The following is a 22802-nucleotide window of genomic DNA, read 5'->3' on the forward strand; positions in this document are numbered from 1 at the left end:
ATTTAAGCGCGTTATAAATATGCAACTAAGACAACAACAACAACAACAAAACATTTTGTAACAGTGCCTCAATGCCACTGGGCTGTGTGAGCGCTTTAAAAATGCAAATAAATACATAAATAAATAAAGATAGGGCCTCTATTTTCCATTGCACCCCGCAAGGGTGACTCCTTCCCACGGACTCGCCCGCGTGGGAGGCATCGCTCAGGTTCTCGTACCAGCACGTGCACCGAGGCTGCTCCAGCTACCGGCCTACAGGCTGAGGGATCCTCCCAGTGACAGTGTTGAGGGACCGAAAGGTTCTTGTACCGGGTCTTCACCCGAGGGGCTCCGCTCCTGTACCGGCATCATATCCGAGGGGCCATGCCCTAGTACAAGCAATACGTCTGAGGGAGTGCCTAAACACAGCTCTACCGGCCCTCGGGCCGAGGGTGTCGCACATACCGGGTCTAGGACCGAGGAGCAGGGTAAGCCTCGCGATCCACACTCAAGAGTCCTGGAGGAGGCTGGGCTCAGCGAGCTGAGCAACACGACACAGGCACGTGGCAGACAGGTCGACAAAATTGCCACTGTGCCAGACATCGGAACCCGTCCAACGCCATTCCAGGAGTTTGGCGAAGAAAGCGTGTCAAGGTGGGACTGTCCTCAACCAGGTATGTGGCCTACAGTCTATCCTTCATTTGCGCAGGGCAGGTTCCCGCTATGTCCGTATGGGCAGGGTATGCAGCGGCTCCAGCAGCCCCTGCTACCCCATCTATATCCCCTACCATCCCTATGTCCTGTGAAGACAGGTTCTTTGAGAGGTTCCTCGGGCTGATGAAGTCCCCTCGGATAGGGGTTATCCTCAGGGATGCCATCAGGGACGTGCTCCCTCCAATGCTTCCAGCACCTCAGGCTCCTCTGCCGGCGCCACCTGCCCCGGCATAGCCTTTGCCTCCGGCCCCCCAGCCGATTACTCAGGCGGTTCTGTACCAGCCTCCTCCACAGCCTCCGGCTCTGGTCCGGGTACCCCAGCCTCCGGCTCATGCTACTCCTCCACTGTCGCAGGATCCTCCAGACCCACAGGACATGGGCGAGGAGACGGTCCCTGACACGCCCTTGGAAGCCAAGGCCTTTCACAAATGTCTTGCAGGGCTGGCAGAGTACCTGGGTCTGCCTCAACCCCAGGTCGAGCAACCGGCAGAGGGGGTCCTCACTGAAGTCCTCACGCGATGCCCCTCTGCCAGAACGGGAATTCTACTGCAGACCAATGTAGTCTCACTGGCCTAAAAGGGTTGACTCAAGCCCCACTCCACCCAGCCGGTCAATCGACGCCTGGACGCCAAGTACAGGCAGATGGAGGGGGATACGCTCTTGCTATGGGCCCATCCTCAGCCTCACTTCTCAGTGATTGATGCGGCATCACTATACTCCAAGCCTCAGTCGTCTTCAGCCTCCGCGACGCTGCTAGGCAAGAAGGAGAAGATCTTGGAGGCGTACGGGAAGAAGCTGTATTCCAAGGCGTCCTTGCATCTTCGTCAGGCCAAAGCCAATGCCATACTGGCGGCCGCTAACCAAAGGTTATGGCAGGAAATTGTGGACTTCCTCCCGGAACTCCCTACGCAGAGCCAATCACATTTCAAGGCGGGACTGGCATAGGCCAAGCTGGTGGCGCATGATCGCATGGAATCCACTGTGGCACACATTGACACCTCTGGCCATGCTATCTGTATCGCCACAGACATGAGGACGGCCTGGCTCTGTGCAACAAAGTTCAACCCGGATGTCCAGGAATGCATATTAGACCTGCTGTTCGAGGGCGGGGCTTCTTCCACTCCACTCCACTCCAGACGAGGAGCTGGACAAACAGAAAAACAGCTCACAAACGGGCAAGTCTTTATCCATCCTGACAAAGACCAGACCCAAATCATACACCCAGTCACAGCAGCTTTCCGACAAGGGGCGTATGTACAGAGGGTTCTGCGGCTTCCAAGAATAGAGGTTCAGGCAGCCGGACCACTCGCCGACTCCAAATTGGCACAAGCAACAAAAAGGGGACAGAGCTAAGGACTTTTTCCAGTCCCCCTCCTCCGCATCATCCTCTGAGGGAAAGAAGACATGATGAGCCCCTCCGGTTCCTCGTGTCTCCAGTGGGGGCCAGGCTTGCTCTCCATGCACATTTCTGGTCCCAGAATTTCATGGACCCCTGGATCCTCTCTGTAGTATCCACAGGGTAACGCCTACCCAGCCCAGCCTCTCCTCCCCTCCACTTCCTCAAGTTGGGACACCAACTCTTCTGGCGGAAGTCTGCTCGCTCGTAGAGAGCCAGGCAGTGGGGGAAGTCCCAGCCTCCCAGCGAGGCTTGAGCTTTTACTCCAGGATTTTTGCCATTCAGAAAAAGAACCAGGCAGGCCTGAGAGTTGTACTGGACCTTTCCACCCTCAACCTCTCCTTACCTCTACAAAAATTCAAGATGGTTACGCCAGCTTAAATAGCAGAGACATTGTGGAAGGGAGGCTGGATGTGCTCCCTGGATCTCAAGGACGCGTACCTACACGTCCCAATTTGGCAGCCCCATCGTTCTTTCCTATGGTTCAGGATCATGGGCTACCATTTCCAATACAAGGTCCTTCCTTTTGGCCTCAACTTGGCTCCCCTGGTCTTTACCAGACTCATGAATACTGTTGCTGCCCTCCTCAGAGCACAGGGTCTCCACATCTACCCATACCTCGACGACTGGCTCGTCAGGGATACATCTCTGGAAGCTGTTCACCACTCTTCCCATGCCCTTATGAACACACTGCACGATTTGGGCTTTTCGCTCAATCTCAAGAAGTCGCAGTTGCAGCCCACGCAGAATCTGACATTATTGGGCCTCATCTGCGACACTTGCTATGAGAAGGTGTTTCCGTTGGAGGACAAGATACGGCCATCAAGAAGGCCACCACTCACTTCCTCAGCAGAGCAGTGACCACGGCCTGGTGGTACCAACATCTCCAGGGTCTCTTGGCAGCGTTCCTATTGGCTGTCTCACACACAAGACTAAGGATGAGGAAGATTCAGCTGCACTTCGCGGCATCATGGAACCATGAGCGGGGCTCTCAATACGAGATGATCAATGTTCCTCCATCTCTCCACCCGGACCTCACATGGTGGTCCAGGGACTGCAAACTACGGACTGGCAAGCCCTTCCGGCCTGTGCAAAGGGGTAGATCAGTAGAAGCACTCCCTGGTATTGTAAAATTAGAGATTGATTTATTCAATAATGTGTAGAAGTATACATATTTTTTTGAGGTGCGGGGGAGGAAACGTGAACCTGGCACAGGATCACAATAACAATATAAGTAGAAACAAAAGACGAGGATCCAAAATTAGGAACCCTCCCGTCCCCTGCACTCTATCAATTGATGGTTCAGCAATTTTAAATGCATTTGTTGTAGTTAATTAATAATATTCTGATCAAGTTAGTAGTAGGAGTGTTCAGACGGGAGGGTTCCTAATTTAAGCCCTTCCGGCCTCACACCCCACAGGTCACCATCACCATGGACTCCTCACTCAAGGACTGGGGAGCCACCCTGGACGATCTCCCGGTCCACGGCACCTGGACTCGACAGGAGCAGGAGTACCACATCAGTTGTTTGGAGCTGAACGCCATCTGGCTAGCGCTCGGAGCATTCCTTCCAATTCTCAGGGCAAGCTTGTCCTCATCCAGATGGACAACTCGACCAGCATGTACTATGTCAACAAGCAGGGAGGCACCAGATCCCCTCCTTTGTGCAGACTGGCTATCAGCATGTGGGAGTGGGCTCTGGAAAACGACATCTACCTCACGGCAATACATCTTCTGGGGGAATCCATCTGGAGGCGGACAGACTCAGCATTTTGGGAACAAACAATTATGAGTGGCAGCTAAACGACCTTGTTGTTCAGGAGGTCTTCAGGAGATGGGGTCATCCCCAAGTGGATCTCTTTGCCACCTGGCACAACAGGAAGTGCCCTCAGTTCGCCTCCTGGCAGGGACAGGGCCTGGCTCCCTGGGCGACACATTTCGGATTCAATGGCAATGACAGCGTAAGCCATCCCGCCCAAGCCACTGATTCACAGATTGATTTGCAAGATCAAGGAGTCTCGCCAGCTCAACATCATTCTAATAGCTCTATGGTGGCCGGCCAGGCCATGGTTCTTGGAGCTGCTCAGCCTCTCCGAGAGGCCACCCATTCACCTTCCGACGGGCCCAGCACATCTTCTGGTGCAGCAGGGGGGCAGGGTCATCCACCCCGCGCCACAAAAACTAGCCCTCACAGCGTGGTTCCTGCACAGATAACGCTAGGGCACCTCCACCTCTCCCAGGCCAATCTGGAGATCATACAGGGCTCCAGGAGCAAGGCTACCAGGGCCCAGTATGAAAGTAAATGGACCAGGTTCTGCCACTGGGCAGACTGCAAGTGAATAGACCCCCTGGCATGTACTTTCAATGTCATGCTCTCCTTCTTGGCGCACCTCGCCCACTCAGGCGTGCAGGTTGACACCTGCCGCACCTACCTCGCAGCCATCAGGACTTACAGGAACTCGGAGGAAGGGGTCTTCTCCTCCGCCAATCCAATTGTCAAGAAACATTTGACGGGGCTCGGAAGGCTCTACCCGCTGATTAAGATGCCACATCCCGTGTGAGACCTGAACATAGTCTTGGGCGCCCTGGCGCACAAACCGTTCGAGCCAATGGCGTCCGTGGACATCAGGCTGGTCACCATCAACACAGCCTTACTGGTAAGCCTCACCTCGGCTCGTAGAGTCAGCAAGATCCAGGCGCTGGTCGCCTCAGAGCCATATACTACCTTTCACCGGGACAACACCCATCATATCTGCTTAAGGTGCCGTCTGCTTTCCATTTGAACAAGGAAATAGTTCTTCCTAGTTTTTTTGCCGATCCTAAGGACGAGGCGCAGAGAGTTTTGCACTGCCTGGATGTCAGGCGTGCCCTAAAATTCTACCTTGACTGGACCAAGGGCTTCCGCAAGTCAGACGCCCTGTTTGTCACTTTTGGAGGTGCAAGACCAGGCTACCAGGCCTCGAAGGGCTTCATAGCACGCTGGATGGTCTCAGCCATCAAAAGAAGCATACAAGGGGCAGCACAAGCAGCTTCCAGCGAACATGCATGCCCACGCAGTCAGGGCCAAGGCAACAGCAATCGCATTCCAGCGCCATGTCCCTTGGCAGGTCATAAGCAGGGCGGCCACTTGGGCCACTCCCTCGGCTTTCTGCAAACATTACTGTTTAGATGCTGGCTCTAGATCTGATGCGGCTTTCGGACAGACAGTTCTCAGGAACCTATTTGCTTAAGGAGGTTCTCCTCTCCACTCTGGGGCTACATTCAGTTGTAATCACCCATGCAGTATGGAGTAATGGGGACGGATGTAAGAGTAATTATAAGTTACTCACCGTAGTGACTAACGTACTCTTAGTCCATAGTCCCATACGCCCCACCATCCTCCTTCCTAATAATACTGGTGGCATTAGGCAATGCTAAATCTATTGTCGCTGCGTCAATGGAGACTGAGGTGCGGCGCTGGAGGGCGGAGTCAGGGCAGCGCATGCTCCCACGGCTGCACCCCCGCGCGCCTCGAACTTTAAAGGGGAAGAAGGTTTTTTCTGGTGAAAAAGGTTCCGTCTCCCGTGCCTTGGGAGGGACGCCCATGCAGTATGGAGGAAAGGGGACTATGGACTAAGAGTACGTTAGTCACTATGGTGAGTAACTTATAATTTCTTGATCTTCCCACCTCTACTCTCTACAATCCCAGGGACTGCATCTCTCTGGCGCTGAAATCCCTCCAATGACTCCCCTTGGCTGCTAGGATCAAGTTCAAGGCCATCTGCATAGTCCACAAAGCCTTCTGGGTCCAGGTCTGTATTGTCTACAACGCTCTCTTCCTAAATACTCTCCCAATAGAACCCTCTGCTCCTGGTCTTTCAACTCTTTGCGGGTGAGCCCTTTCTCCAAGCAGAGATGTGGGGGTAGATCTTGCTCCTATGCAGGTGCCTCCCTCTGGAACAGCCTCCCTGCCTCTCTCTGCTTTGAGCTGGACCTCCTTACGTTCCGGAAACTCCTCAAGACCTTCTCTTCCTCTCCCCTGCTAACCCCCTCTCTTTTTCTCTCCTCCTTCTCTTCCCTAGCTCTGTTCAGCTTTTGCTGACTGGTCGCCTGGTTCACCTCCAGAGCCTCACAGGTCCAAGGCTCCCCCGCCAGTTTCTGCACTTGCCGCCAGGCCTATGTACTATGTTCAGCACTACAGCACTTTCAGCATATGTTCCATGAGAGGGGTAACCTCTCTGCACTTGACCCAGAGTCCTGCTGGACGTGGCACACTTGTCCCCCCCCTCCCCTCTCCCTCGTACTTCCGTCTGTACACTTGCATGATCTGAATCTACTAGGCCTAGTAAGTTCTGTCCTTTCCCGTCCCCCATTGTCTTTCTCCCTAGTTTGGTTGCGCCTGAAACACTCTTGCACTTGCACTAGGAGAAATGCTGCCAGGCCTAGTACGCTAGTTACTTGTTAGTTAGATCATTCAGAAACTTCAAGGCCTAAGAATGACTACTGTATTCCCTTGCTCCATTCTTGCCTTGAAGCGCTTTGAAGCACTTCACTTGTGTATAAGCGATGTACAAATAAACAATTAACAATAGGAAATTCTCCTTTGGCTCATGGCTAGCATTCCGTTTCACTTGGGTCACTTAAAGTTTGCATCCACTGACAATCGGATACACCACTACTGCTTCAGTAGTATTAACACTCATGATAGACTTGACAAGACTCCCATCACGCTACTTCAACACCTTCACATAGGCAAAGGCATTTTTCCTCTGAATGTCTCTCTTCAAAAGGGGGCAGCCTTTTTGCCTCTCTTTTCTGTCTGTTACAGTAGCAACCCAATTTTTCCTTTATGACCCACTTCTCTCTGTCTTTGGCATTATAGGTTGTGTCAACTTCAACAATCTTTGAGCAGCAAGTTCCCTTTCCCCAACTTTGCCTTCACGTTCTCTGCCGTCATGTTCTCTGCCGACTGTTAGCCAACAATTACCCAAAACCTCAATGTCACTTTCTTGGGTTCAGGTAGTGCTTGCACATTGATGTTTTAAGCAAGATTGTACTTCTATTGGCCTCACAGTATGGATACGATTGCTTTCTGGCTCTGAGAAAGGCTGTTTTCAGTGTCAAATAGGGAAAGAAAAGACGCTTGGCTTGGGCAATGCGTGCTCTTTCTAAGCAACCACATATGCAATGATACAATGTGTGACCACTTGACTTCTTACACGAGTTGAGTTTGTTTAGGATTAGAGTTCAGTGTTCCAATCAAAATAGTGACCACTTCTTAATAGCTTTTATAAAGGTTAGAGGTTCAACAATGTCTTTGGCAACATTATTCTGTGTAATAGAAGACACACAACCACTTCTTCATAAAGTTTGAGCTTTAAGGGTTTATGGTCTTTCAAACGTTTGCTCTTCCCCCAAGTGAAATGTGAATACTTGTTAACACGCAAGTGCTACTTTCCCATTGTTTGAGACTTGAACAAATACCTCAGCGTAATTTAACTTATATGTGAGTGACTATTGGGGCTGGATACTGTTGCCGGCAATAGTCCCGCAAGGAATCAGAGTGCCAGATTTGACTCACTGGTTTCTGTAATCCTTATTCTGTGGATTGCCCAACTTCTATGAATTTGGGCACAACTTCTACTACTTCTGGCTTCTCTGGGACCCGCACCCTTCCTTGCTGAAGGTGTCTTCGGTCCAGCCACTCTCGTTTGGAGCCTCTCTCACTCTTGAGACCTGCTACTCGCCCAAAGCTCCTCGCTTTGGTCTTCAGAACGGCTCCTGCACAGAAATCACAGAAATCAGGCTCACATGGGGAAAGATAGCCTACCTGCACATCATCCGCTGCGCAGCCTCTGCACTTCAGAGTTTGGGAAACCAGGACCCTCTCGGAACAAGCAGGTGAAATATGCATCATCCACATTCCAGCATCCCTCTGACTCTCCCACTTTTGCTTGATTTGCCAGCAACGTCTCTTCTTCCTTCTGCCTCTGCTACTACAGCACTCACTAAAGCCACAGTTGCAGCTCCCTCTAATTATCTGCACTTGAGGGGGCCTTTTATGCCTCCTAGGTTCCTTCAGGTGTGGGCTGTTAGGCTCAGCTGCCTGACTACCACTACTGTTTGCCTCTTCAGCCCTCTTCCTTGTCCCAGTACCTGTGGGATCATGGAACTCGTAGTCCCTAACAACAAAATGAGTTCTTTTAAATAACTTCGGATTTGTATTTTTTATTTTTTTATTGGAATTTTTGAACATAAACAATCATTAACAAAGGGAATAGGACATTTGAACAATGAAAACAAACTGCATCCCTATTTCACCCCCACCCCCAAAATCACTCCCTTAATACAAGAAAATGTTTCACCCTTACTCCCTTCAAACCTCCCTCCCGCACTTGAACGTTGTCTTCTTCAACACCATATAAACGAACATGTAAACTTTCAGTTGTGTCATGCTTCTAACTAATGTCTTTGACCGCCTTGTTAGAGGCGTTCCCCCCTGCTGGGACATTGTCCAAATGTGGGGCAGTCTCTTCAATGGTTGAGACTCTTCCCTCATACCATATCAATCTCTCTGCTTCACATATCCTAACCAACCTCTTATCCATAGCCTCCCCTACCTTAATTATCCACATATCTTGTCAGAAATTCACCCCATATCAGCTCATATTCCACTGCCTTCCCATGAAGCGCTGTGGTTATCTTTTCCATTATGCATATGTTCATAGCAACATTGAGCCATTCCTTCTTGCCTGGAGTCTGACACATTTCCACTTCATGACTAGGCATGCCCGGGCTGAGAGCAGCAGGGGCGCTGCCAGCCCCGTCAGCCTTTTGAGTTCTCCCTCTACTTCCTCCTTCCCAAATAATATCAGCAACAGCGTTTTATTACGGTGGATCCCATCTACGTCTTTAACCCACCCAGAACACCTTTATTCGCGGGCATCCACACCACATATGCCAGAGTTCGGCCCTTTGCCCACAGAGGCACCAGCACATGGGACTTGCTAACTGAAAAATCTTCGAGAGCCGAACTGGGTCATATTGCGTTCTGTGGAGACGTTTAATGGCATGCTGTTTACACTGATTAGAGATTGAGGTCTGCGAAGCCCCTTTACATAGTCTCAACCAGAGTCCTGTATGTATTTCCCTCTCCATATCTCTTTCCCACCTCTGCCTCAGGTTCTCTGTGGACCCCTTCCCTGCCATCCGCAGTGCACTATACATAGCAAAAATCAAGCCTTTTGTTCCTGTTCTTTTATCTAGGAGATTTTTAAAGGGGTCAGGTCTCTCTGTATACCCACTTTCCTTTTCTTGCTCCTTAGGACTCCCTTTAATTGAAGGTAGATGAAGTCATAAACGCCTTTGTCCAGTTCCCCTTACAGGTCTGTGATGGTAATAAAGGAGCCCTCTTTCCAAAGTTGGCCCACCCTCTCCAGGCCTGCCTCAAACCGTGCTTGGAATCTCTCTGGGTTTGGGATCGCGTCCTGAACACCAGGTGCCCAGATGTGTCTCAAGGTAGATGGCCCTGTCGTTACACCATGCATTCCCCCCTTATCGCGCCAGACCTCCCAAATGGTTTCCAGAATCGGGTGATCCCTGATCTTCTGTGGAAGTTTACCTCTCGTTGCCCGCAGCCACTCTGCAACTATTGCGGGAGCTAAATTACGATTGTCCATCTCTACCCACTGGAATTCCTTCTGCATCTGGAGGTGGGTTATGAGGTTCCCTAGTTGTACCACAGAGTAGTACAGTTTTAAATTTGGAAGTCTCCCCCCCCCCCCCATATCTTTCGGCAAAGCGAGAACCTCATACGCAACTCTCGCTTTCTTCCCCTGCCACAAAAACTTAAACATCTCCCCCTTTATTTCCCAGAAAAAGAACTCGGGGAACCGAATCGGGAGCATATGGAATGCATATAAGAATCTTGGCAGGCAAACCATCTTCAGGGCATTTAAGCGCCCGGGCCAAGATAAGGTCAATTTTCCCCATCTTTCAAGATCACCATGAAATCCAGAAATGAAGGAGGGGAATTAGCTTCAAACAAGGGACACATCTCCCTTGTAAAATTAATCCCCAGGTATCTCAATGTGTCCCATTTAACCATTAGTCCGAGTGGTGCAAATCTATTCCTTTCTTCATCCCCAGCCCCCTTCAGTGGAAAGAGGACAGACTTGGCCCTGTTAATCTTAAAGCTAGATAGCTGCCCATATTGTTCAATCAGTTGAATTACACTAGGTATCAAAGTTGGGGGTTCCTAATATGTAAAAGCATATCATCCGCATATAAAGCCACTTTGTAATCCCTCCCACCCCCCACCGTGAATCCTTCTACTCTGGGGCCCCCCTCTCTGGTGTTTTGAGCTAGAGGTTCCAGGGAAACGTCAAACAAAATCAGAGAAATGGGGGAGCCCTGTCTTGTGCCCCTACTCAAGGTGAACCATCGGGAATAGCCGCCATTGACTGACACGGATGCTGTAGGAGACGTGCACACCACCATTATGCCCCTCCCGAACCTCAACCCCAACCCCATCTTGCCCAGTACTGCCTCGAGAAAACCCCACTCCACCCGATAAAACACTTTTTCAGCATCTACTGAGAAAAGAGCGGGTCCTCCTTCATCTCCCACGATTCGTGGATCAAGTGCAAGGTTTTCCAAATCATGTCCGCTCCTTGCCGACCCATTATAAAATCCACTTGATCCGAGTGCATCAGGCGGGGCATATATGCTTCCAATCGTGCCACCAGCACCCTCGTATAGATCTTGGCATCAATATTCAGGAGGGAGATGGGGCATTAAGACCCACATCTTCCGGGGCCTCTACCTTCCTTATGGATCACCGCTATTAGTGCACAGGAAATTGATTCCAGGGCTTCACCCATCTCCAGACTATCATTAAAGAGTTCCATCATAAAGGGGAGGAGGGGGGAGATAAATGACTTGTAAAACCCTCCTGTGAACCCATGTTCCCCCGGGGCCTTAGCCAATCGCAGTCTCGCCACCGGCCTCTTGATTTCCTGCCTCAGCCTCCTCGCAGGAAAGCCTTGGCATCTGTGTTTCAGACCGATATGTCAATATGTCTCCCCTCACAGGGGTGGCTTCCAATTTGTATAGGTTTTCATAGAATGCCGCAAATGCTTCTTGGATCCCTTCCGCCCCCAGGACCCGCGTCCCCTTCCTTCCCTCTATGATCACCACCCATCTCTCAGACCGCTGTCCCCGCAGCCTGGCTGCCAGTAGTGCATCCACCTTATCTCCTTTTTCGTAGAAGCTCTGTTTCAGGAACTGCAACTTCCTAACTATTTGCCCTTCTTCAAGGATCCTAAGCTCTTCCCTTTTCTTCCTCGCCTCCGAGACTCTGTCCTCCCTCTCTTCGGTGGCAACCCCTGCCCTTCTATATAGGTCAATGATCTCCTCTTTCAATCTGTTCTCAATTAACGTCCGGTCTCTCTTCTTCCTAGCCCCCTCCCTAACCGGGATCCCCTCCATGTCTCCTTTCCTGCCTCCCACACCCGTCTTCTTTGGAACCTCTCCCGTATTATTTATTTTAAAATATTCCCCAATTTCTTCTGCCATTTTCACATGGAACACCGGATCCTTCCACAGTGACTCATTGCATCTCCACTTGGAGCCCTTATGTACCAGGTTGAGCCTGTTCAGTTCCACCATCACCATATCATGGTCTGACCATGTGATCGGCGAGCTCTCCGACCCCAACGTCTCCTCCCACATCCCCCTTGAGGTGTACAAGTAGCCAATTCTGGTAAAAGTGCCATGTGGGGCAGAGTAAAAGGTATATCCCTTTTTATGCGGGTGACACTGCCGCCATTCATCCCTGGGCTCTAGGACCTCCTCACACTGCCTCCCGGGCGGTTCCTGTGTACCAGTGCCCCCACTTGTCTATCCAGTTTAACATCGGCCCACATGTTGAAGTTACATCCCAATATTATATGGCACAAGGCCTCAAGCATCAATTTCAGGAGAGTTTTCAACAAAAACCTCAGTTGACCTTGATTGGGGCAGTAAACTGTAGCAAACGTAAAACACACCTTCTGAACAGTGCTAACAACCAAGAGGGCCCTACCTTCTTCATCTGCCCATATCTTGGTCACCTCCATTCTAAGCCCTTTGCCGATGAGAATACCCACCCCCGCTTTCCTCAAGAGTCCAGAGCCCCAGAATTCCTGTCCCAACACTCCACCTGGGACCCTTCGTTCCTCTCCCCTGGCATATTTAGTCCCCTGAAGGAACATCATGTCAATACCCGATCTATGAAACTCCCTGGCCACTAACAACCTTTTCGTGGGTGAGTTCATCCCTTTGACATTCAACATTCCCACCCTAAGGAGACCACCCCTCTGGATTCCTAGATTCACTGCCATACTAACATCCTACCACCTTTGTCTCTCTCTTCCTCCCCGGATGGCCAAGTCAAAATCTCCACCTTGCCACAACCGATAAACCCCAACTTCAAGAAGACCCTTTTCCTACCCCATTCCCCACCACCCGCCCCACCCTGCACCTCCACCACCCCTCCTCAAGGTGCCAAACACCTCCCGGTTGTCATCACCGACTGAGATTGGACCACCAGTCGGGACCATTTCCCTCCCGGTCCATCGCTTACTCATCCTTTTAACCATTGCACCCCCTTACACCCCTCTCAGATTGGGCTATATCTGTTTTAATCTATCCATGGCCCCCGTGGAACCCACACACCCCCTCTTAATATTTTATAAGACCTTAAACCAACCAGGGCACTCCCAGGCCCCGTTCTCCACCACGGAACCCTTTCAAGACCACATCCTTCACATTTATCATTGTTACTATATTCCTGAAGAGCATCAACGGTCCACCACGGGTGACGCATTCAGCTTCCTGTACTTCCGAGATCCTGGCATATGCCTTCTTCTCTGGCCTTTGATGCGCCACTGTCTATCGTTATCAGATCTTTCACCCTGGTTCCTCTCGCCGTCAGATTCACCCAACAACTCGCTCGTGGCCCTGCAAATGTCTACCTCTGTCGTCAGCCTGTGTCTGTGGCCAAACACTTCAAATGTGAGGGAGAACAGAAACACCTATCTGTACCACACTCCCATTTCCTTTAGCCACTTTGTCAGGGGCACACACATCCTTCTCCGCTCCAGGGTCAGTGAAGATAAATCTTGGAAAATTGTAACTCTCGCTGAGCCATAGGTGATCGGGCCCTTCTGTTTTGCTTTCTCCAGAATTTTCGATTTGTCTGCGTAATTATGGAACCAAGCGAGGACTGATCTGGGGGGCCCAGTAGCCCCTCCCGCCCAGTGTATCCTCTCGATCTTTGCCTCATCAAGGGTATCATCATCAAAAACCAGCTTCGTGACCTCATGGAGCTTTCTTTTTAAGTCTTGCTCCGACTCTCCCTCTCTATCTGGGATTCCAAAGACCCTAAGGTTATTCTGTCTTTCACGGTTTTTCAAATCATCCACCTACATCCGAAATTCCTCCTCCCGGCTTTCAATCTCTAACATCTCCATGTCTATTTGTGTCTCGAGGGTGCCGATGGAGGTCGATTGTTTTCGACTTCCTCAGCTGCTCCTCCATCTTATCTATCCTCTGGGTAATCTTATCGACTCTGCTTCCGATATCTGCCCTCATACTCCTTATTTCTTCAATCAGGGCCGCCACATCCTTTTTGGTTGCTGCTGATTCCTCCGATGTTGATACCATTTTGCTCAGTCCCGGAGTCTCCGGTCTATTTGCGAATCGGTGTATATTTATATGTGGCTAACCTCTTCTTCGCCTCCATGCACCAGCGTCCAATATCCACTGCATGCCCCTTCTGCACTGGTTCCGCCTGATCGCCACTCTAGATGCAGCTGTCAAGGCTGCCCCCTCGAAGGCACATGGTCCTCCTGGGTCGTTGCTCCCCTGTCTCAACCCCTGTGGCGGGCACACTCCCCTGAGTCGGGGGCCCACACTACTGAGGACCGGATTAGAGGGGAACTGCTCTCCTCCACTCTCCGGCCTTATGCTACCACTCTGGGGGGGGAGCGCACGTCAATAAGCTATCCCCAGTGTACTGGTTTGGGTGGCCGCCGGCTCAGCCTCGCGTGGTTGCAGTCCCTTTCACACTGCGGGATCTTCTTTCACTCTACCCTGTGCCCCATTGTCCTACTCCTCCACGCCAGCGGGACCCTGGGCAGACTGCCAAACAAACCCCACCTGCTCACACCCCACCTCAGCGTGATGTTTCCTGTTTTGAGGTGAGCGCCACGTGAGGCCCTGGGCCCGATGTCCTGCAAGGAACAGTTGCAGAGTCTTCTGGCAAAGGTTGCCGATCCCCAGCCTCTGCCAGGGAGGCGACACATGCCGCAAACCTGGGGGTCCACACCCCCCCTTCGTCCACTGTGTGAGACTACCTCAACCCCTAGAGTCTGTGAGGGTCTGGCCCTTCGTGTACCAGGCTGAATTCTGCGGGGGAAGGTTTAGACCAGAGCTGTAGTTTCGCTCCCACCCAGTGGCGACTTCTTCGGCCCTCCGAACCCGTGGACAGGCTCCATCCCAACTGAGCTTTTTATCCGGCAGGATCCTCCTTTCCCTGCAGTTCATATTGACCCAGCGTGCATGTGTTGGGGGAGAGGCGGTATATCCAGCCCCCCTGCACCATTCTCACACTCGGTAAATGTTGTGTGAGCTAAGGGGGGAGACCTCTCCACTCCTCCTATACTTATTTGCATCTCCCATTTTCGATAGAAGTGCATAAACGCCCTGTTAAGGCTTGTAGTCTGTACTCCATTTTGTGTCTTTCCAAACGCCATCTTTTTCTAGGCCTCCTGCTGAAATGTCCACTCTCATTCTCCCAGCACCGCGCACAGCCAGCCCCCGCCACCTCCACCCTCTGTCAACTCAGCGCAACTTCGGGTTCTCACGGAAACGCAGCCATTCATTGTTGCCGTTAGCAAGTATCAAGTACTGACAAAATGCATTCATCCTAGAACGTGAGACCAAAGCCTGCTCCAGCCCCAGCACCCCATCCATCTCTGCTGACTGACTCATGCCCTCTCCACCTCCTCCCTGCCAAGCCACGGTCCACTGAACCCATGCCCCCTATTCTCTTTGAACGCGTATGGTCACCAGACCCTTCCCCTGGACAACCTTCAATTCACCCACCATATACCTAAGCCAGAGTGGTCATATATTCTGGTAACACAAACATCTTTCCCCAATGTGTTTGAAAATGTGAGGCCCCAGAGACCATAAATCAGAGATTACCACTTCTGATAAGGCACCTGAAGAAACGACCCCTAACCCATGCTCTCATAAAAACACGGGTTAGAATATACCTATTTCAAATGAACAGCCTCTTTTCATGTGAATAGTTTATACCAGTCATTATCTCTTGCATGCCAAGCTCTGTTATTTAGCTTAGTCACACAGCTCTACCTCATCTCTGAAGAAATTCGCCTGACCTTCATCTTGCAAGGATGAGCCCAGCTGACCATGTGCACTGTGACTGATTGAGAGACAGCAACCAACGGAACCCAGGCATCCCCTATGGAGCTGGAAGTAGTATATGTGCCTAGCCAATTATGTCTGTTAGACTGTCTCTTATGTATGATGTCATCTATGACGATTCGTGCCCTTTTAATGTGCTGCCCATGTATCTGTTGGCAGAGCGCTCTCGGGCAGCAGAGTTCTTTGCTTGCATTTTACTTATAGACATTTTGGTTCCCTTGCAATTACTCTCCTTGTTTCATTCCCTAGTGGGGTGTGTATTTATTCTGTCTATTGGGACACATGCATGCTAAGGTGCCAGCCTTCACATGTCCATATATTGCCCACTCATTTGCCCCAAGACCGTATGAGTACTTGTGGAGGGGCTTTGCATCTACCTCTGTGTTGTATCAGGGTAGCAGAACTGGGCACAACGCTGCGCATGTGTCACCATCCCATGTTCATTTGACTCTGCCCCTCTGTTGGTGAAGGCACCAGATTTGGTGCGCGCACCTCTCCAAGACCTTGTGGCCAAGTTGTTACCCCAGTCTGAGGTGTCTAAGGCCAAAAGAGTGTCTGTGTCACCGGAGTACTCCCATAAAATCCAGCCTGTGTGTGTAGGCCTCGAAACACCCTTCTTCAGAGCTACGAGCGCGTTCTATGATCCCCGCTCTGTTATTCTCAAGCCTCCGGCTCCAGCCCGTCCCTCTTCGTCTGTAATCCACTGGTGGCCAGGTCCCTTGCTACCTGGGGCGGCCTGCGCGGCTCACAGGTATCACTCCTGGGCTCCTGTGGTGTCTCCACCATGGCCCCTCCTGCAGGACGTTCTCATCCGTTGGCTCAGCCCCACCAGTCTCTCACATGGCGGACCGTGGGGTGGGGGCCAGAAGGAGGGGCGGCCCTTCCCTTGTGGGACATAGCACCCGCCGGAGTGGGGGGGGGGGGCGCACACTCACCTCACGCTCACATTCCACTTCGGCCCTCTGCTCTTCCATGGTTCTGGTCCCCTGCGTGGGACAGTAGCCGCCTCGCACTGCCTATTAACAGCAGCGTAACATGGAGTCCACGCCATGAGGTTCACCAGGCCCGTTCTCCTCGATTCCGTGGGCAATTTGCTCCGCTTTTTCTTCCGCTTATGCCACAGCCTTTCACCAGCCCATACCTCTGATTTCGTGTCGGGGAGGGATGGACCAAAAACGGGGGCTCATGGTGCTTTACGGTCCCGGGTAGGGAGAGAAACACGCTCAGGCTACTTGCATGAGCGTGTCCCCTGGTGGCCTCCCCAACTTCTGATTTTTAAGGGTAGATTTTGTCCCCTTAAAGTTATTTAAGAATAAAGCATTAGAATGTTTAGCTATAGATGAAGACAGTCTATTTAAGGCAATACTTCTAGATTCCTTTCCATAATACCTTTCAAAGTAGGGAAGATGTTTATCCTGAATTACTTTGAAGGGTCTTTCTGTGGGTAAGGCTGGTGCCCAGAGCCACTGATTTTATATATGCTTCAGGAACATTATACTGACAATAAGCCATTACCTCTTTTGGTAATTTGGAAAGATGTTTCCTTTCAAAGGACACATTCTGTGTCTCACCCCACGGGATCTCCTCATCACCCTGGGCCTTGTCTCCTTCCAGGTGATCCTCCCGCAGTACACAATCCCCAAGGTCAGGTATCAGGCCACCTGAGAGGAGACTTTAGGCAGGGTTTCACTGAGTAATCTGTAGGATTATTCACTCCACCCTCCCTCAGCAGTCCCCCTCCTACCTTCACCACCATCAAAAACATGGGCTGCACAAGGAACTCTGACCTAACCCTGTCTCACCACATCAATAATGTATCCAATTCCTGTCACTTCCACCTTAGGCTTCTAAGGCACATCTTCCCTTACCTCCCCTACCCCAATAGACTGGCTGCAATTATGTCCATTGTCATGTCCAGACTTGACTATGTAAACTCCCTGTACCTGGGTGCACTAGCCTACCAACTCAAACTCCAAAGAGTCCAAAACCCAGCCGCCAGACTGCCTCTTACACTGAGACAAAGGGATCACATCTCACCTGCTCTCCGTAAACTACACTGGCTCCCAGTTGGACGAAGGGCCACCTTAAAAATCCTGTATATTACTCACCGAGCGATGCACAAAGACGGTTCCAAATACCTACAGGAAAACAGTATGCCTTACCTCCCAACCCGCACCCTGAGGTCCAGCATGGCTCTCCTACTAGTGGCTCCTAGTGGCTCTTGCCTCCAATTCAGTCAGGATTGGAGGGTCTACCTACTCAATCCTGGTGCCAACATTGTGGAAATCAGTGCCTCCCCACAATCGACACAGCCAAGACTACAAGGCTTTCTGGAAAGCACTCAAAACCTGGTAGTTTCCCAAATATTATGTAAGGAACAGTTTTGGCCACTCGAACGACCACCAACGCTTGGAACCCCATCAGTAAGAACAACCAGTACACGGAAGATGGTTCTATTGAGCAATCGGTTTTAACGGCAGGAACCTGCTGGCCCCTACAGGCTCGGCAATAGACGCCTAGCTGCTCCCATGCACCAACACGCTGAATGTGCGATGCTAAAACAGTCTAGTAATTTAATGCCCAGGACTCCAAACCCGAGACATAGTAGCACCTGTGGTCCTACGCTATGACTGGGCTTGCTCATTGTCCTCCACCAGGCATGCACTAGGTTCTCAGACCAGAAGATGTTATCTCTATCTGTAAACTAATACCCAGACTCCAAAGCCGAGTCCTAATAGAACTTATGTTCTTACGCCATGACTGAGCTTGTTCATTATCTTCCTCTATGTTTGCATTACGTTATCAATTCAGGAGATGTGTATCTCTGTTTATTTTAATTATCAGGTAATTAATGCGCAGAACTACAAACCCAGGGTCTAGTAGCGCTTATGTTCAAACAATACAATCGGTCCTGATCTTGTCGTGCACCAAGTATGCAATGTGGTCTCTGATCAAGTGATGTTTACCCAGATTTGTCTGGGAAGTAATGCCCTGAACTCCTGTACCTGGGGCTGTGAACTATCATATTACTTTGCTAGCACACTCAGCTCCTGAAAGGTACAATGATGTGGTATAATTCCATAATTCAAACCATAAACTACGACAGGAATACCCATCCACTCGCTAACACATTCCTGGGAACTGGAAAAATGTGCCTAATAGCACTAACACTCCAGCATTAGAAATGGACTGACTTTATTCAACCCCAATGGAATACGCTTCTAAATCAGGCAAGGAATCTGGCAATGCAAGCTCTGACAAGTGACACCAATGTGCTGCCGCCTGCTATCAATACTCAAGCCACTCAACAGACCAGGTACACTCCAACCTCTGATGCATGTAACAATTTCAGTCAGACACACCACAATAACACGGCTTGGTCTGTTGCTGGACCTTCGTGTTCATTGAGTACCAGTCATCATGTTTAGGATGTACTCATAAGTCCGATACAGCAGAAGTGTTAATAACTGCACACTGAGAAGATGTCATCCAATAAGCAATTACAGACTGTAAGGAAGGCATGGTATCAAAGTAAGACAGACACAAGTGACCACAGTTCAAGGGTGTTTTTTGAACCTTATCAAGGGTGTGAAAAAACGCCTATCAAAACCTAAATCTAAGATGGGAGCAAGCTATGACCATCAAATAATAATAATAATAATAATAATAATAATAATAATGCAGTCCTAGTGAAGTCTTGTCAAAATAAAATGGTCTCTAAATTACAAATAGTGTGGGGAAATGTTCATGAAAAAGAAAGAAGTGCTCACAAAATGATAAATCAGGATGTTCAGGCCGTTGACTTGTCGCGTTTCCAGCACGGGACAAGGCAGTTCACTCCAGCATAGCACACTATTTGGCACAAGGACACAGTTCTATTACAAGCATCAGGGCCTTCTATACCCAAGTCTCTTAGGTTATCAAAAGTCTCTTGATCCAGAGGGCCTGATGTAGCAAACAAATGAAAAAGTTCCTTTCCTAGTATTCAGGTAGGGCGATAGACTCTTCACCCTGGATCCCTCTCAGCTGGGCTCAGATCCCTTTTCCAAAGCTTACAGAATGTCTTTTCTTGGGTGGCTCATGGCTCACCCCGGATACCCCTCAGCCGGGCTCAGATCCCTTTTCCAACAATTAGTCTCCCTCAGCCATGCCCGGACCAATTACAGTTCATATATCTTTTCTCAGGTGACTCACGGTTCACTCCAGAGCTCCCTCAGTCAGGCTCAGATCCCCTTTACAATTAGTCTCCCTCAGCTGGGCTTGGACCAATTAACCTATCATATCATATCGCCAACGCTTCAAACGCTATTCGCTTTATACAGTGTTGCCGCTTGCAACCTTGGTTCACGCGCAAACCGGTCGATCAGTTGCTCCGACTCACCAGTTGTGCTGATTTTACTGGTGCTGCTTTTTTGTGGGAGCCAAGGACAGTACCATGGAGGCAATACCTCCTCCCCACCTCGGCTGTCGATGCGGGAGAGACCGGGGCACCTTCGATTCACAATGCACCTTTCTTCAGCTTTAATTCCCAGTCTTCATTTTCTTATTCTAGAGGGCTCTTGAAAGTAGCGGTTTTCCTCTGAAAAGGCCAAGGACAACTTCCTCCTTGCAACTCTTTCTGGTCTTGCCATCTTTCTCCTCGTATTAGACTGCCATCTCGGAACTGCTGCTTCCTCACATGTTTTGCCTTGCTCAGAATGTGCTTTCGTGCTCCGCCTTTTATCCGTGTGGTCAAGTGTGATGGAAGTCGGGTGTGTGTAATTATCAGTAATTGCTTGACTCTACCTGACCCTTGTGTTGGTACATGTCAGGAATACGTCATTGGTGTTAGTCCGTTGTCGCTCACGATGAACTGTCTGTTAAACAATGTCTGTGTCGGGAAAAGGGGTGGGGGTTGTGTTTCTAGTTATTCTACTCGGTAGGAATGGGAGAAAAGGTGTTATTGGGCATTGGATAACACATCTCACCCTCCGGTGTTCCACTTCCACTCCCCGAGGACCTCTCATCCAGGTGATCCTCCTGCACTGGTCCATCCCCAGGAACTGGATCCAAATGTGATGGCCGTGTCCTGGCCACCTGGATGACAGATCTCTGGGGACTGGCGGGTGAGAGACCTTTTATGTTTCTCACAAGACTCATCAAGACACAGGGTTAACGATAGACGTGGTTGCTGGACCTTCTGGTTCCCTGAGCACCAGTCATCGAATCTAGAATGTACTTGTAAGTCTGATAGAACAGAACTGGATTTAACTGCAAAATTAGGAGATGCCACCGAATAAACAATTGCAGTCCCAACGAGACCCATGGATGACTATAGACCTGCAATCGCTTAGCCCAGTCAAGTTCTTAAAGTTTTGCAATTGGGCAACTCAACACCAATGACACTACTAAGCAGGGAAAGACGTGCTCAAGCTTGGTAATCAAAACAAACTCTACAGTAGACCGAGAGTGTCTTGGAGAACTAAGGATCAGAACCTCTAAAATGGATACGGTCACACCGGCAGGCACTGGAAGGTAATAGGGAACAGGGGTCTCCCTCCAATCTGCACAGACACTCACACAAACCAATATGCTCACTCTCTCTTCTACACCAACAAGCAATAGAATGCACATATCCCCCTCAATCAGTTTGGCCTACCTGCACACATATCTATACATCTCCATGAACACCTCCGCAGTCTTTAGAACGCAGCCATACCCCCATAAGAAATTGGCCCAGCTGTCCACATAATCTCATACACAAGCTCCACCACCACCAGAATGCAGTTTCTGATGTAAATTCGGCCTTGCTGCACACATTCTACTGATAGCACACAGCCACTGCACCATACATAGCATTAGACTGCAGCTGCACACCATGTTAACCGCACTGGGTGCACCGAAACACTTTGATAATATATCAGTGATATGTAAGGCACTGTACAAATGCCCAATAGCATAACCCCTAACCAGAACCTACTGTTCTCTTCAGGCTTGAATAACCAACTGCCTTTTGGAATTCAGCTGCCAGCCCCTACTGGCGGGATACTTTAAATATTTCTTCTGTAATTTCTGTACTTCCTTTTTCTAGAACAGCATTGCCCTTTGGTGTGAGGAATGATTTGCCGCAGTCCAAAAAGGCTGGCCAATGGAATTGGATGATATAACTGCAATAGATCAGGAAGAAGTAAACATAATATTCTGTCATCCAGCTCAGAGGGAAAAATACACAAAGAAGACCTGGGCATAGAGGCTCAAGCAGTTCCAGATTGGGCAAAGAATTTCATAAATAAAATGGCAGAAAGTGAGAATAAGAGAACTAATCAGATAAAAGGAGAAAGATAAACGAAGAACTGTTGAAACGTTGGGGAACAGAACATAGTAGAGGAGGGAGTTTGGAGTTGGGGGATTCAGAGGGGCAATTATCACACATTTTATGATGAAACATATAAAGCCCCCTGGCACACTTTAACTTTATGTAAAAGGATATTGCAAGCTAATTTGCAGTTCTGGGTGTCATAAAAGGACTGGTCATGTGAACTCGTTCTGCAATATGCTGACAGACCTCCTCTGTTTCTTGCATGATCCCTGTAATGTCCTGTCAGGAGGGAGGGGATTATTTTCTCATTTCTAACATTCATTTTGTCTGGGTCTATGATTTATAAGGATATTCCTTGTGTTCAGTTGTTTTTTCTACAATCGCTAACCTTAAGGTGGGGCATGAACATCCAACGCAAAAGAGAAGCCAAACCTCTGTTACGGTAGGTAATATGACAATACAGTCAGGCGTAACTCAAGGGACGGGAAGGAGGCTGACACAATGGTACAATTAGTCCACACGCTTATCCATAGAAAATACGCAACATTGTGTACTCAAAAGTATACACCTTTATTGGATTATCCCTCTCTTAGTTAAATAATTACTATGAGTAAATATAACACACAGTACAAATACTTAGTGCAGTGTGGCGAACCAGAAGAAGATGAACTAAAGGATGATATTTGAACGGCCTTCATTAAAATAAAAAGGAAAATGCCTATCTGTCGCTGCTGCTAAGCGGGATTTCCCTACCTACTAAATTAAACTAAGGGTGCTAGTTGGTCGTACAAATCAAAAGTAGTCCTCAGTCCAAAAACCTATTAACTATCTGGCCCTACCACTGTAGAAAAACAATTAAAAATACGCCAGATCACTAGCCTCTCAACTCGGGCTTGTCCGACCAATGTTCGATGGGTCTCTCTTAAGAGTTCAGAACACAAA

At 49.7% G+C, this 22802-nt stretch overlaps 1 protein-coding gene across 1 annotated transcript in view; it reads left to right on the top strand.

Moving 5' to 3' along the window:
- RABGAP1L (RAB GTPase activating protein 1 like) overlaps positions 1–22802 on the top strand; it is a 3056406-nt gene that overhangs the window by 1115280 nt on the left and 1918324 nt on the right. The gene's annotated exons all lie outside the window — the stretch shown is intronic.

This window comes from Ambystoma mexicanum, chromosome 1q (genome assembly GCF_040938575.1).
Source record: "Ambystoma mexicanum isolate Mex_15411 chromosome 1q, UKY_AmexF1_1, whole genome shotgun sequence".
In the NCBI taxonomy this organism is placed as follows: Eukaryota; Metazoa; Chordata; class Amphibia; order Caudata; family Ambystomatidae; genus Ambystoma; species Ambystoma mexicanum.